The 14,286-nt window shown below is 37.1% G+C and overlaps 1 pseudogene; it reads left to right on the top strand.

Moving 5' to 3' along the window:
• The first annotated feature begins 618 nt into the window (after nt 1-618).
• LOC114037262 lies at nt 619-1,258 on the top strand (annotated as a pseudogene).
• The last annotated feature ends 13,028 nt before the right edge of the window (nt 1,259-14,286 follow it).

Raw genomic sequence — 14,286 nt, forward strand, 5'->3', positions numbered from 1 at the left:
AACTATTTTGGAGAGCAATTTGGAACTATGCCCAAAGGGCTATAATGATGTGCATAACTTTTGACCCAGCAATAGCACTTCTAGTGCTGTATCCCAAAGAGATCATAAAAATGGGAAAAGGACCCACATGTACAAAAATATTTATAGTAGCTCTTTCTGTGGTGGCAAAGAATTGGAAATTGAGGGGATGCCCATCAATTGGGGAATGACTGAACAAACTGTGGTATATGAAAGTAATGGAATAATATTGTGCTATAAGAAATGATGAGGAGGGGGGCCTGATCCCAGACGGCGGCGAAGGTGGCGGTGGCTCCCCGCCAGCCTGGCTTCGGCTCTGCCTCAGCTTCGCTCCACCACCCGCTCGCCAGCCCTCCTTCCTTCCCCTTTCTGGCGGCGGAGCGAGCCCAGCCCGGCCCAGGTCTGCGGTGGCGGCCGCGGGGGCTCCAGGAGCAAACCCAGAGGCGGCGGCGGGAGAGATGAGCCAACACCAGGAATAAGAGAGCACCGACCACAGCAACCCAGAGGCTTAAACAAGACTGTCTTCGAATTAAAAAAGACCCAGTGCCTTATATTTGTACTGAACTCCTCCCTTCGAATATTCTGGAATGTCACTATGTCGTCCAGGGACCCGAGATGACTCCTTATGAAGGTGGCTATTATCGTGGAAAACTAATTTTCCCCAGAAAATTTCCTTTTAAACCTCTTAATATTTCTATGATAACTCCCAATGGAAGATTTAAATGTAATACAAGGTTATGTCTTTCAATCACTGATTTCCACCCTGATACATGGAATCTAGCTTGGTCAGTCTCAACAATCTTGACGGGTCTGCTCAGCTTTATGGTGGAAAAGGGCCCCACATCGGGCAGCATAGAAACTTCAGACTACACAAAAAGGCAACTTGCCGCAAAGAGTTTGGCATTTAACTTAAAAGACAAAATATTTGGTGAACTGTTTCCTGAAGTGGTGGAGGAGATAAAACAAAAACAGAAAGCACAAGATGAACTCAGAAGCCTACCCCAGCCTCTCCCGTTTCCAGATGTTGTTCCTGTGGGGGACACTCACCACCGTCAGAACGGGCTTCAGCTTCTAAACGGGCACGTGCCGATGGCCGACCGCAACCACGCGGGCCTGCAGCAGGCCAAACTGCAACCACAGACTCTTGGGAGGCGCTCTGACCAACCTGTTTGTCATAGTTGGCTTCTCCGCCTTTGCCTACACCGTCAAGTGTGTCCTGAAATGCATAGCCCAGGAATGAGTCGCACGCCGGGATTCCAAAACCTTGGTCAGAGCGAAACGAGTGAGACTCTGAGCAGCGGAGCTTGGCCCTGGGACAGATGTCAATCAAGCTGGGTCTAATCCTGCTGGCCTCCTGGGGTTTAGTTTTGGAAGCCTTTACAAAACACAAACAAAGTCAGACCCCAGAGCAGGCGCAGCTGGGATCCGAGAAACATGTGAGAGTCTTGAATTCCTGTCGTCTTAACCTCCCTGTATGTCTGTGGCTGTAAAGCAACTCAGCGCTGTGGATGAGAAGCTAGCGCTCTTACCGCTTGGTCTCTTCAGTTTGTTGGAGCTGTTTGAAGTAAACACTTTTCATTTTACATAATTCGGTCCTTCAAAAAAAATAACAAAACAAAAACAAAAACCTGAAACTCAATGCCTAGCCCTTGTTGTATGTACTGTTTTTTTGTTTTTTGTTTTTTGTTTTTTAGTTTAGATGAAGGACTCTGATCTGGAATTAGACAGAAGTGGCCAGTATCAAACTTGGGAGAGTGGCCGGGGTGGGGTTCATTGGACTGCCCTGCAGGAGCCTGACTGCTCCGCATTTCACCGCTGATCTTCAGCTATTCTTTGTGTTGGCTAATTGGTTTTTTGGTTTTTGTTTTTTCTCAAAATGGATGTCTTAATAAGGCTTAGGAGGAACTCTTAGGAGTTCAGGTAGCCAGTCACCTGTTAGATGCTTCTGCTGGCCAGTGACAAACTTTTAGACTAATCCAAGGCCATCATCGATTTATCTCAGCATTTTTAGTGTGTTTATGTTCACTTAGAATGACGAAAGAAATGACTTTTAGTAAAGGATTTCTTCCTTCTATACAACCTTCCCCCCTCTCAAATGTGAAATTAAGATTCTGTTTTGCTTTCTGATAGCAAGATGTCATTGTTTACTTAAATTTATCTGTAGAGAAACTGAAAAAAAATGAAATGATGAGCAAGTGGTCTTCAGAAAAACTTGGAAAGACTTGTATGGACTGATGCTGAGTGAAGTGAGCAGAACCAGGAGAACACTGTACATAGTAACAGCCACCTTGTGTGATGACTAACTTTGATAGACTTAGCCCTTCTCATCAATGCAAGGATCTAAGACATCTCCAAAGGTCTCATGATGGAAAATGCTATCCACATCCAGAGAAAGAACTTGTTTGAATGCAGATTGAAGCATACTATTTGCTCTTTTTTTTTTCTTCTTCTGTTCTGTTTTGCTTCTTCTTTCGTGGTTTCCTCCTATTGGTTCTAATTCTTCTTTACAACATGACTAATGGGAAAATATGTTTAATAGGAATGTATATGTAGAGCCTAGATCAGATTGCATGCTATCTTGGAGAGGGAGGTAGGGAGAGAAGGGGAGAAAATTTAAAATTCAAAAGTTTATGGAAATGATTGTTGAAATCTAAAAATAAATTAATTAAAAAAAACAAGATATTATTGGACTCTGGTTTCCAATCCATTCTGTGATCTGTTTCCATTTTATGGGTGAACTCATCCCATTCAGATTCACATTTATGATTTTAAACTATGTATTTCTCTCTATCCAATTTTTTTCTTTTTATCCTGTTCCTTCTCAAAAGTCTATTTTGCTTCTAACCACTGACTCCTTTAATCTGTCTTCCTTTTTATCCCTCCCACCTTTCTCTTATCCCCTTCCCTTCCTATATTCCTATTGGGTAGTTTACATTTCTATACATAAATGAGTGTCTCTCCATGTGTATACACATATACATGTATATGTGCATATATTCTTTCCTCTTTTAAGCAATTACCAGGAGAATGAAATTCAAATATTGCCCACCAACCCCACTCACTTTCCCCTCCATGGTAAAAGCTCTTCCTGCACACCTCTTTTATATGAAAAAAAACCTTCCCCATTCTACCTCTCCCTTCCCCCTTCTCCCAGTGCACTCTTCTTTCTCACCCTTTAAATTTATTACATCCTTTCAACATAATCAACTCACATTCATGCCCTCTGTCTATGTAAACTCTTTTTGACTGCACTAATAATGATAAAGCTCTTAAGAGTTATACATATCATCCTCCCAGTTTAAATTTACCTTTTTGTGCTTCTATTGAGCCTTATGTTAGAATGTTCTATTTTCTATTCAGCTCTGATCTTTTCATCAGGAATGCTTGAAAGTCCTCTGTTTTATTAAATATCCAATTTTCCCTGAAGGATTACCCTCAGTTTTGCTGAGTAGATCACTCTTGGTTGTAATCTCTGCTCTTTTTCTTTCTGGAAGATTATATTTCAAGCTCCCCTCTCTTTCAACATAGAAGTCATTAAATCTTGTCTGATCTTGACTGTGGCTTCATGATATTTGAATTTTTTTTCTGGATTCTTGCAATGTTTTCTCCTTGAACTGGGAGCTCTGGAATTTGGCTAAAATATTCCTGGTAGTTTTCATTTTGGAATCTCTTTCAGGAGGGGATTGGTGGATTCTTTCTATTTCTATTTTACATTCTGAATCTCAGATATTGTGGCAGTTTTCCTTGATAATTTCTTAAAATATGATATTTAGGCTCCTTTTTGGATCATGGCTTTCAGGTAGTACCATAATTATTAAATTATCTCTCCTCAATCTATTTTCCAGGTCACCTGTTTTTAGATGAGATTTTTCACATTTTTGTTTATTTTTTCATTCTTTTGACATTGTATTATCATTTCTCAGTGCTCATGGAGTCATTCATTTCTATGTGTCCAATACTAATTTTTAAGGAAGCATTTTCTTCAGTGAGATTTGTTGCCTCTTTTTTTTTTCCATTTGGCCTACTCTACTTCTTAAAGAGTTTTTTTTTTCCATTGATTTTTTTTTTTACCCTTACGTCAATTTTGTTTTTTAAGGTATTATTTTCCTCAGTATTTTTCTCCTCTTTTACCAAGCTGTAAATTCTCCTTTCATAATTTTCTTGCATCACTCTCATTTCTTTCCCCATTTTTTCCTTTACCATTCTTATTTCTTTAATTCTTTCAAGAATTCTTGTTGAGTTGGGGTCAAATTAGCATTTTTCTTTGAGGCTTTGAAGCTGTTATCACATTGTTGTCTTCTTTTGAGTTATGTCTTGGTCTTCCCTGACATTAGAATAATTTTTTTTATGATCAAACTCTTTTTTTGTTGTTTGTTCATTTTTTCTAGCCTTTTTTTTTTCTTCTTGGCTTTGACCTTCATATTGAAGTTGAGCTCTGCTCTCCTGTGTGTAGGAAGGCACTATCCCAAGCATCAGCTTTTTGTGCTGCTGTTTTCAGAGCTAGTTCTGAAGATCTGCAAGTTTTCAGTGCTTCCAAGGTGGTATGATCTAGGGAGAAATACAGTCACTGTTCTCCTTATTTACACTCTGTTCTTTAACTATGAAAAGTCTTTGCTATCCTGTAGCCAAATGTACTAGTGCTTTCTTTACCCTAGAACTGCCATCATGGCCCCTGTTCCCTTGTTACTGACATCCAGTCTCCTCCCAAATACAGGGACCCAGAACTGTATATGGGGACTACAGTAGCCAATCAGAGCCAGCAAAAGCTCCCCTGTATTCTCTTTCTGACCTGTTGTCTGATCCCTTTACCATCTCTGAGCTGAGAGCTCCTGAACTGCTGCTACTTGCTGCATATATGAGCTCCAATTCACCCTGGTGTCACAAACTTCTCTTACCAACCTCCAAAGTTTTCTTATGCCAGGAAAAAATGTCTCAGCCTGACTTTTTTTTTCCTCCAACATTTTATTTGCGGCATTATTTTAAAGTTGTTTGGATAAGAATTTTGAGAGAATTCAGCAGGGTTATCTCCAATCCATTATCTTCCCCAGTCAACTTTTTAAGACTATAATTTACAAAGTATATTCCTGTAGTGTCAATGGAGGACTAGGGGTCTGTACTAGCAGTTCCCCAAAATGACAAGACAGAGTCACAGGTCATTTTCTCACTTTAATTTTTTCCAGAAAACAATTATTTAAGCCTTATTCACTTTAAAGGAAAATTCATTTCTATGATTCTGATTTTTACTCATCAGCAAAATGTAACTTTGAAAGATGATTTGAGATCCAAGAAGATTTGTACCTTTTAAAAAAAAGCTTTTTAAAGCTTTCTTTGAAATGGAACATGTCATCAATTTCCTACTGTAAACAATCAATTAAAATACTTTGTCTGCTTATACCATTTGGCAAAACATGACACTGCAGTGAAGCAGCATTTTAAGGGGAGCCCCAGTACCTCCTTCAAACAAGGACAGCTGGTAATATCCATGGGAAGTTATTGAGTTCAACAACATGGACATATTCATGACCTAAACACAGAGCTAAATTATATATCCTTACCTGAGGCCAGCTGAAGCAGGAATAAAGAGGAAATTGGGGATCAAAAAATTAATTTCCATATTGGGTCTAAACCATCATTATGCTCAGTATTCAGTATCAAAAGAAACATGGTAGATGTACAGTGTAAGAAGTTACTTGTCTCTTAATCATGACATGCACATAGACAGAACTTTTTAAATGTTTGTGGAAATAATTGAGGCTTAATAATAAACTGTGTCTCACATTCATAATCAAATCTTTGCAATCCTTGTCAGTACAAATTCTTGGGGCTTGGGGTTCAAACTTTTACTACCTGATCTATGAAAAAAAAATTGTCATAAATTCCTAGGGGAAGAACTTCTTATATAACAAGGATTCATGGGGAGGGTGGGCAGCAAGGTGGTGCAGTGTATAGAGCACTGGCCCTGAAGTCAGGAGAACCTTAGTTCAAGTCTGGCCTCAGACCAAACACTTGAAATATTTGACACTTACTAGTTTTGTGACCCTGGGCAAGTCATTTAACCCCAATTGCCTAAAAACAAAACAAAACAAAACAAAAAAAACAAGAACTCATGAGAAATCCAGGGTGTAATTTGGAATGCATTATATTTATGCCAACATTTTAGCATGTTGTTGTTGTTAACTCACTTTTTAGTTGTCTGTGACTTTGTGACCTCATTTTTACTGTTATTGTTTTGACAAAGGTACTGAAGTGATTTGCCATTTATTATTATAATATGTTTCCATTCTCTAGGTCATTTTACAAATGAGGAAACTGAGGCAAAGAGGCTAAGGGAATTGCTCAGGATCACAAAGCTAGTAAGTGTCTAAGGACAGATTTGAACTCATAAAGATGAGTCTTGCTGATTCTAAGCCCAGTGCTCTCCACTGCCCCATGTAGTTGTCTGAAATAAATGTATATCAAAATTGTGAGGTTTCACTTCACATGGACAGGTTGGCAATGATAACAAATAATTAGAATAGTCAAATGTTGGAGGGGCTAAAAAACTATAAGGTTACCTATATGGTGTTCATTGGGAGCTGTGTATGTGTCTAACATTCTGAAAATGTAGAATTATATTTTAAAAATTGATATAAATGTTGATATCCTTTCACCTAGAGATTACAACCTTAAGCATATACCAGACTGAGGTCAAGATAGAAAGAAAGGTCACATATATAATTGAAAGAATCAAGTGCAGTACTCTTTGTGGTAGCAAAGAACTGGAAATAAGACAGAACTTTTTGAGGAAGCTGAGCAAACGGATCTTGATATGCTGCTTACTGGAATAGGAGGAATCTGAGGACTCTGAGAATGAATAACTAAAGAGTAGGGATTCCATATTATATGAGGACTAGATGAATGAACTAAGGATAGGTATTCAGAAGAAGAGAAGACTTAGAGAAGAGGAAGGGTCAATAGATGTCTTTAGGTGTTTGAAAAGATGTCATGAAGAAAGGAAATTAGAATTCCTCTGTTTTGTTCAAAAAAGTAGAACAAGGGGTAATGCAAATAGATAACTTTAGGATCAATGTCCAGAAAACATATAACATATAATTTGTCCCAATGTGGTAAATGGTTGTCTCAATCAATCAACAAGTATTTATTATGAGTTTTCTATGTGTCAGACATTGCTAAGCACACAAAACAACAACAAAAATTAGCACTTATCTAGCACTTACTATGTGCCAGAAACCGTGCTTTTTAATAAATATCTCATTTGATCCTCAAAATAACCCAGAGAAGTAGGTGCTATTATTATCCCCATTTTACAATTGAGGAAACTTAGGTAGACCAAGGATAAGTGACTTTCCCAGGATGACATAGTTAGTAAGTGTCTGAGGCTGAATTTCAACATAGGTCTTCCTGACTCCAGTCCAAATCCTTTGTCCATTGTGCCACCTAGATGTCTCTGGGAAGATCAATTTCTTTAAAATGACCTGACATAGGAGTTTTGCTTCTGGGAGCCAAGATGGAGGAATAAAAAGGTAGTCGCTCTCACCCTCTCCTATTGACCTCTGAAAGCCCAGAAAATATCACCCCAGGAAAAACCCTGGAACAGCTGAACCAGAAGAAAGATGGGGAGCAGCAGTCCAGTAGCCCAGGTAGCTTGAGGGATTAACAGGAAAGACCCCTCTTGCCCTGGGGGAAAGGGAGCAGTACTGAATGGGAGGTGTCTCAGCAAGCTAGTGGAAAGCCCCACTTTAGCACACCAGGAGAAGATCCTGAAGTCCAGGTGGTGGAGCAGTTAAACACCAACACCTGGACCTCCTAATGCCTCAGTGAGGGTGGGGGAACCAGTGGAATCCAGCTCAGAAAATCACCAGCTGCCTTGGCATTCTACAGCAAACAGGTCTTCCAGTGCCTCAGCAAAAATAAGGGAAGCAACCACAGTCAGAATTACACAGCTTCTACATTAAAAGACTGTAGGGCATGGAACATTATATTCCATAAGGCAAAGGAGCCTGGATTGCAGCCATGGATCAACTACTCAGCGAAAATGAGCATGATCTTTCAGGGGAGGAGATGGATATTCAACAAAATAGGGGACTTCCAAACCTTCCTGATAAAAAGACCAGAGCTCAACAAAAAATTTGATCTTCAAGTACAAGATTCAAGAGAGACATAAAAAGGTAAATGGGACAGAAAGATACAATATTTTGTTAATAAGGGCAAGTTGTTTACATCCCTACAAGGGAAGATGACACTTGTAACTCTTGAGAACTGTATTGTTATTGCACCATGTTAAAGAAGTATACATGAAGAGGGTGGATATAAGTTGAATTTGATGTAATGATAAAAAAAAATTCTAATCAAGTGGGTTAAATGGATCCAAGTAAGTGGATTAATCTGATCTAAGAAAATGTACTGAGAAAGGAGGAGGCAGACAAGGGTAAATTACATTACAGGAAAAGACACAAAAAGCTATTACAACAGAGGGAAAGAAGGGAGGGAGATGAGCATTGTTTGAACCTTACTCTCATCAGATTTAGCTTAAGAAGGGAATAACATAATCAGTTAGGTATAGAAATCTAACTTGCCATATAGGCAGTAGGAGGGAAAAGGGTAAAGAAAAGGGAGTGGAGATAGAAGGGAGGGAAGAAGCAGTAAGGGTGAAAGGGAAGAAAAGGAAAAAGGCTAATAGATGGGAGGAGGGACTGAGGGAGGCAGTTGTCAAAAGCAAAACACTAGTGATGAGGGAAAAGAAGAAAGGAGAAAGAAAAGCATAAACATTGGAGGAAAAGGATGGAGAGAAACACACAGATAGTAATCATAACTATGAATATTGGTTCTAATTCTTACTTACAACATCACTAATGTGAAAATATCTTTAATAGGAATATATATGTATAGCCTATATCAGATTGTGCGCTGTCTTGGGGAGGATAATGGGGAGAAGGGGGGGATTTTAAACTCAAAAACATATGAAAGTGATTGTTGATAAATCAAAATAAGTTAATAAAAAAATGGCCTGGCATAGAACCTGGGAAGCTGTTTCATGTATTAATGTCTGAAGGTGAAGGACTGTTTCAATCATAGCCAATGGGAACATGCAGACATCCTAGGACAATTGTTCTCCCTTCTCTCAGGCCATTTGGTCCTAAGAAATAGGTTTGGAGTTTCAGTCTCTTCCTTCATTCTCTTTCATTCTAGGTTCAGAGAATGGGATATCCAATCTGGTCTTTGAGCTCAAGATGTAAAGGGGGTACAGTAATCAAGACTAGGAGTTGCAGCCAGCTCCTCATAGTGAGGGAAACCAAAGGTCCTTAAATGTTAACCTGAACTTTGGATTCGGACTTGTTAGGATCAATGCTATATAGAAACTGAAGTAATTGGTGAAGCTAATTCCCCTCGACTTCCCAAAAACTAAAGTAATGATGTAGGGGTGGGTTTGGGTGGGGTAAGGAGATAATTAGGTCTTGATGCAATGGGAAAGTTTTTGTTCTGTTTATCTCTGATATATCCTGTATATAACTTGTTTGTACATATTTATTTTCATGTTCTCTCTTCCATTAGACTATCACCTCCTTAAGAGCTAAAATTATCTTTTGCCTTTCCTTGTATCTCCAGTGCTTATCACAGTGCTTAGATGAATAGTAGGTGCATAACAAATGTTTATTGGCTGCCTGACTTGATTTCTTCTTTCTATATCTTTAAAATAAATATGCCTTTTATGAAAGCTAATTTGATGTTAAGTAAATAAATTGAACCTTAGATACTATTTAATGGGTCCCAAGAATGGTTGAGAGGGTGACAGCCAATAGGGGTTCCAGCCAATATCAGGAAACGGAAGATTTCTAAACACCTAAGGGTTGCAAAGAATTCTAAGGGAGATAAAATGTAACAGGTCTTACTCTGAGAGAGTAACCCGGAGTCTACTATGTTAAACAATTTAACAAAAATAATTCTGTCCTCACAAAAGCTGTTCCAGCATAGGGTGGGAAAGTCTTAGTTCAGTTATTTTATAATAGGGATACCTTTGGAGCACTGAGTTCAAGTATGCCCTTTAAACAATAAAAATGATACGATTCTGACTATGACCTGCCTCGGTGGAGGGCCTACTCATCCCACCTCACCCCACCCACAATCACAGATCCTTGATTATGCAATGAATCCTAACTGTAGCAATAAGAAAAGAAAAAAAATAATCAGTGGCCTAAGCACTGGCCAAAGGGGTACAATCACCTCTCTTTTTACAGAGTACAGCAGTTTACTTAGAATGCCATAAGCTATTAACAATAATAATAAAATAATAATGCTACATGAATAAAGTAGCAGGATAAGAAATACCTCCTCAAATCAACATTTTTTTGTATATTTTTAACAAAAAATAGAGGAAGAAGAAAGAAAGAGGAGTATGATTCAAAGTAACAAATGCCTTAAGGAAACTAGCAGGGCACAAACAATTCAAGTGAGTGAAACTACAAGATTTTTATAAGAATAAAGTCCAAAAATGTTAGAGAAAAATTCACTTCTTGTGGCTGGGCCTCATTCGAATCAAAGGCAATAATAAAGAAAAAGTTATGATTAAGGAGGTTGACATTAGGAGATCTTAATTTCTGTTACCAGATAGTAATGAAAAAAAACTATTTATACTAGAAAAAGAGGAAAAGACTCCCCAGCAATTATAACATAAATGTGTCTTTATGAGAAGTTTTCAAGCAGAAGCTGATTAACTTCTGGTGATTGTGGCAGGGGTACAATTAGTGTAGAAACCATTCTTGTCCATGTATGGGTTAAATCAGGTCATTTTTGCAGGTCTTTTCAGCTTTTGGCTTTTCTGATTTAAAGCCAAAGCTGGCATTAGAGTACACAGTACCCAATGTCTAGGTACTGCAGTGTCAGCATCAAGATGATGCACCAGAGCCAAGATGGGCGGTCAACAAAATTGATTTGACAAGGGCAGTTCTAGTTGTCTATTTGGATGGGATGTCCATGGCCATTCAGAAATTAAAAAAGTTCTTGATTTAGTACCTGAATAGGACTTGACAGTAAGTTATTTTATTTGTTTTAAACTTACATGGTTGAAATTTCAGAGAGTGCACTGTAACTCTGGAATCTGTAGATTTGGTGAACAAATCTGCATTTTAATTTTTCATGGTATTCATGGTTAGCAAAATTTTGATCAGGATCCCTTTTGGCTAATGCTTTTAGGGACTAAAGAGTTGTAACCTATTATAAGCTGCTCTCATAGAGTAACTTTCTCAATCTATTCATTTAAATAATGAGTTACCCTAGATTTTATAATGAAACTAAGTCCTCTCTAGTTTCATTATAATGTTCTTAACATGTGGTTACATGTTAATAAGCTACATTCATTATTTCAGATATATATGAATGTGGTCTGTTCCCATGCTCCCTCAGTAGCCTCATGATGATCAATTAATCAATCAATCAATCAATAAACAAGCATTTATCAAGTATGTAATATGTACTAAGCATTATACTACAGGTGTTTGTGATACAAAAAAAAAATGAAATAATCCTTCCCTACTATGGAGGACTTTATGCTAAGATCTTTCTGGAATTGGGCATCCTCAGTAATACAGAGTTTTAATATCATGTTTTCCTGGAATGTATTTTGCATCTTTTGATCAGTAATTTTCTGTCATATTTCACTCTTTGTAACCCCATTTTGGGGTTCTCTTGGCAAAGTTACTGGTATTAGCAGTAGATACTGGTTTGGCATTTCCTTTTCTGGCTTACTTTATAGATTAGTAACTGAAGCAAACAGAATTAAATGACTTGCCCAGCATCATGGAAATAGTAAGTATCTGAAGCCAGATTTGAACTCAGGAAGATGAGTCTTTATGTCCTCAGGTCCACCACTCTATCCACTGTACCACCTAGCAGATCTATTTTCTATATACTGCAGTTCATTTCTTTCATTTTACTGATGGGGAAACAGACTCCTAGAGGTAAAATGAGTAGTAGTCCAAAATCATACACTTACTAAGTAGTAAAGCCTGTTTTCAAACCCAAGATACCTGATTTTAAATATCAGAATGCTATCCACTATACCATATACCTCTCCTGATCCTCAGGGAAACAATTATAAAAATTTACATGTTACTTTCCTAGTTCACACCCCAGTTAGTTGTTCAGAGTACTTTATTTTAGGCATTAAGTTTTATCTCTAATTTCATTTTTGTAGTCTGTGTTAAAATTTCTTCCCTCTCATACAAACTTGTAAGGAAATGCTACACTTCTGACAAAATACAACACCCATTCTTATTAAAAACACTAGAGAGCATAGGAATAAATGGAGTTTTCCTTAAAATAATAAATAGCATCTATCTAAAACCTTCAGCAAGCGTCATATGTAATGGGGACAAGCTAGAAACATTTCCAATAAGATCAGGGGTGAAACAAGGATGTCCATTATCACCACTGTGTTCAATATTGTACTGGAAACATTAACTTTAGCAATAAGAGAAGAAAAAGAAATTGAAGATATTAAAATAGGCAAACAAGAAGCAAAGCTATTGTTCTTTGTAGATGATATGATAATATACTTATATATGACTCTTATTTGAAATGAGGTAATATGAGATATGTATAAAAATTGTAGAAAAATAAAGCACTACATAAATACAAGTTGCTAAAATAATAATGGTGATATAAATTTAAGTGACATTGGGCTTACTCATAAATCTGAAAAAAAAGTGCATATCTAAATGAATGTAATAGAATCATGGAATTGGATATGGCATTTAAAAGTTATTTAGTTCAATCCTTTGCCTCTGGCATATTAAGTAGAACTATGTTTGACGTGGTTTCCTCATCAGTAAAATAGAGATAATAATAGTACCCACATCCCAGAGATGTTGTGATGACAAAATATTTGTAACATATTTTTCAAACTTTAAAGCACTATATAAATGCTAGTTATTATTATTGCTATTATTTTTGTTATAGAATTCTATATAGTTATAAAGGAAATTAGAAATGTTAGCTCACTACATTTTCTAATTGAGTAAATCAAGCATAGATAAATGAATTCACAGACTCAGTACTTAAATCAGAACTTGATTCTTATTTATTTCCTTACCACCCCCCCCACTATTAACATTACACTTAATCCTTCCATTTTCTAAAATAATATTTTTATGTTTTCCCCAAATGCATGTAGAGACAATTTTTAATATTCATAGATTTTTTTGAAATCGAGTTCCAAGTTTTTTCTGTATCTCCCTTACCTTCCAGAGATGGTAAGCAATTTGATACAGGTTATCAATGTTCAGTCATGCAAAACATATTACCATATTAGTCATGTTGTGAAAGAAGACATACAAAAAGGGAAGAGAACATGATAAAATACAGAAAATGAAAATTAGTATGCTTTGATCTGCATTCAAACTTCATCAGTTCTTTCTCTGGTAGTAGGTAGCATTTTTCATCATGAGTCTTTTGGAATTTTCTTAAATCATTGTATTTCTGAGAATCCCTATGTCATTAACAGTTGATCATCATACAATGTTGTGTTACTGTATACTATGTTCTCCTGGTTCTCCTCACTTGACATTGCATGAGTTCATATAAATCTTTCCAGGTTTTTTCTGAAATCAGCCTTCTCATCATTTGTTTCCATCACAAACATATAAAACAACTTGTTCAACTATTCCCCAATTGATGGGCATCCCAACAATTTCCAAATCTTTTCCACTTTAAAAAGACCTCCTATAAATATTTTTGTGCAAACTGGTCCTCTCCTCCCCTTTTTAAGTCTCTTTGGGATACGGACCTAGTAGTGGTATTGCTGAATCAAAGGGTATGCATAATTTTATACTCCTTTGGGCATAGCTCCAAATTACTCTCCAGAATTTTTGGATTAGTTCATAACTCCACCAATAGTGCATTAATATTCCAATTTTCCCACATCCCCTCCAACATTTATTATTTTCCTTTTCTCTCATAACACAATCTGATATGTGTGAAGTGGTACCTCAGAGTTGTTTTAATTTCTATAATAAATAGTGGTTTAGACCATTTTTGTGTGCCTATAGATAGCTTTAATTTCTTCAACTGAAAACTGCCTGTTCATATCTTTTGACCATTTAACAATTGGAAAATGACTTGTATTTGTATAAATTTCACTGACTACTCTGTACATTTGAGAAATAGGCCTTTATCAGAAACACTTGTTACAAAAATTATTTCTCAGCTTTCTGCTTTCCTTCTAATCTTGGTTGCATTGGTTTTGTTTGTGCAAAATCTTTTAAAATTTAATAT

This window comes from Vombatus ursinus, unplaced genomic scaffold (genome assembly GCF_900497805.2).
Source record: "Vombatus ursinus unplaced genomic scaffold, bare-nosed wombat genome assembly UNPS02010284.1, whole genome shotgun sequence".
Taxonomy (NCBI): domain Eukaryota; kingdom Metazoa; phylum Chordata; class Mammalia; order Diprotodontia; family Vombatidae; genus Vombatus; species Vombatus ursinus.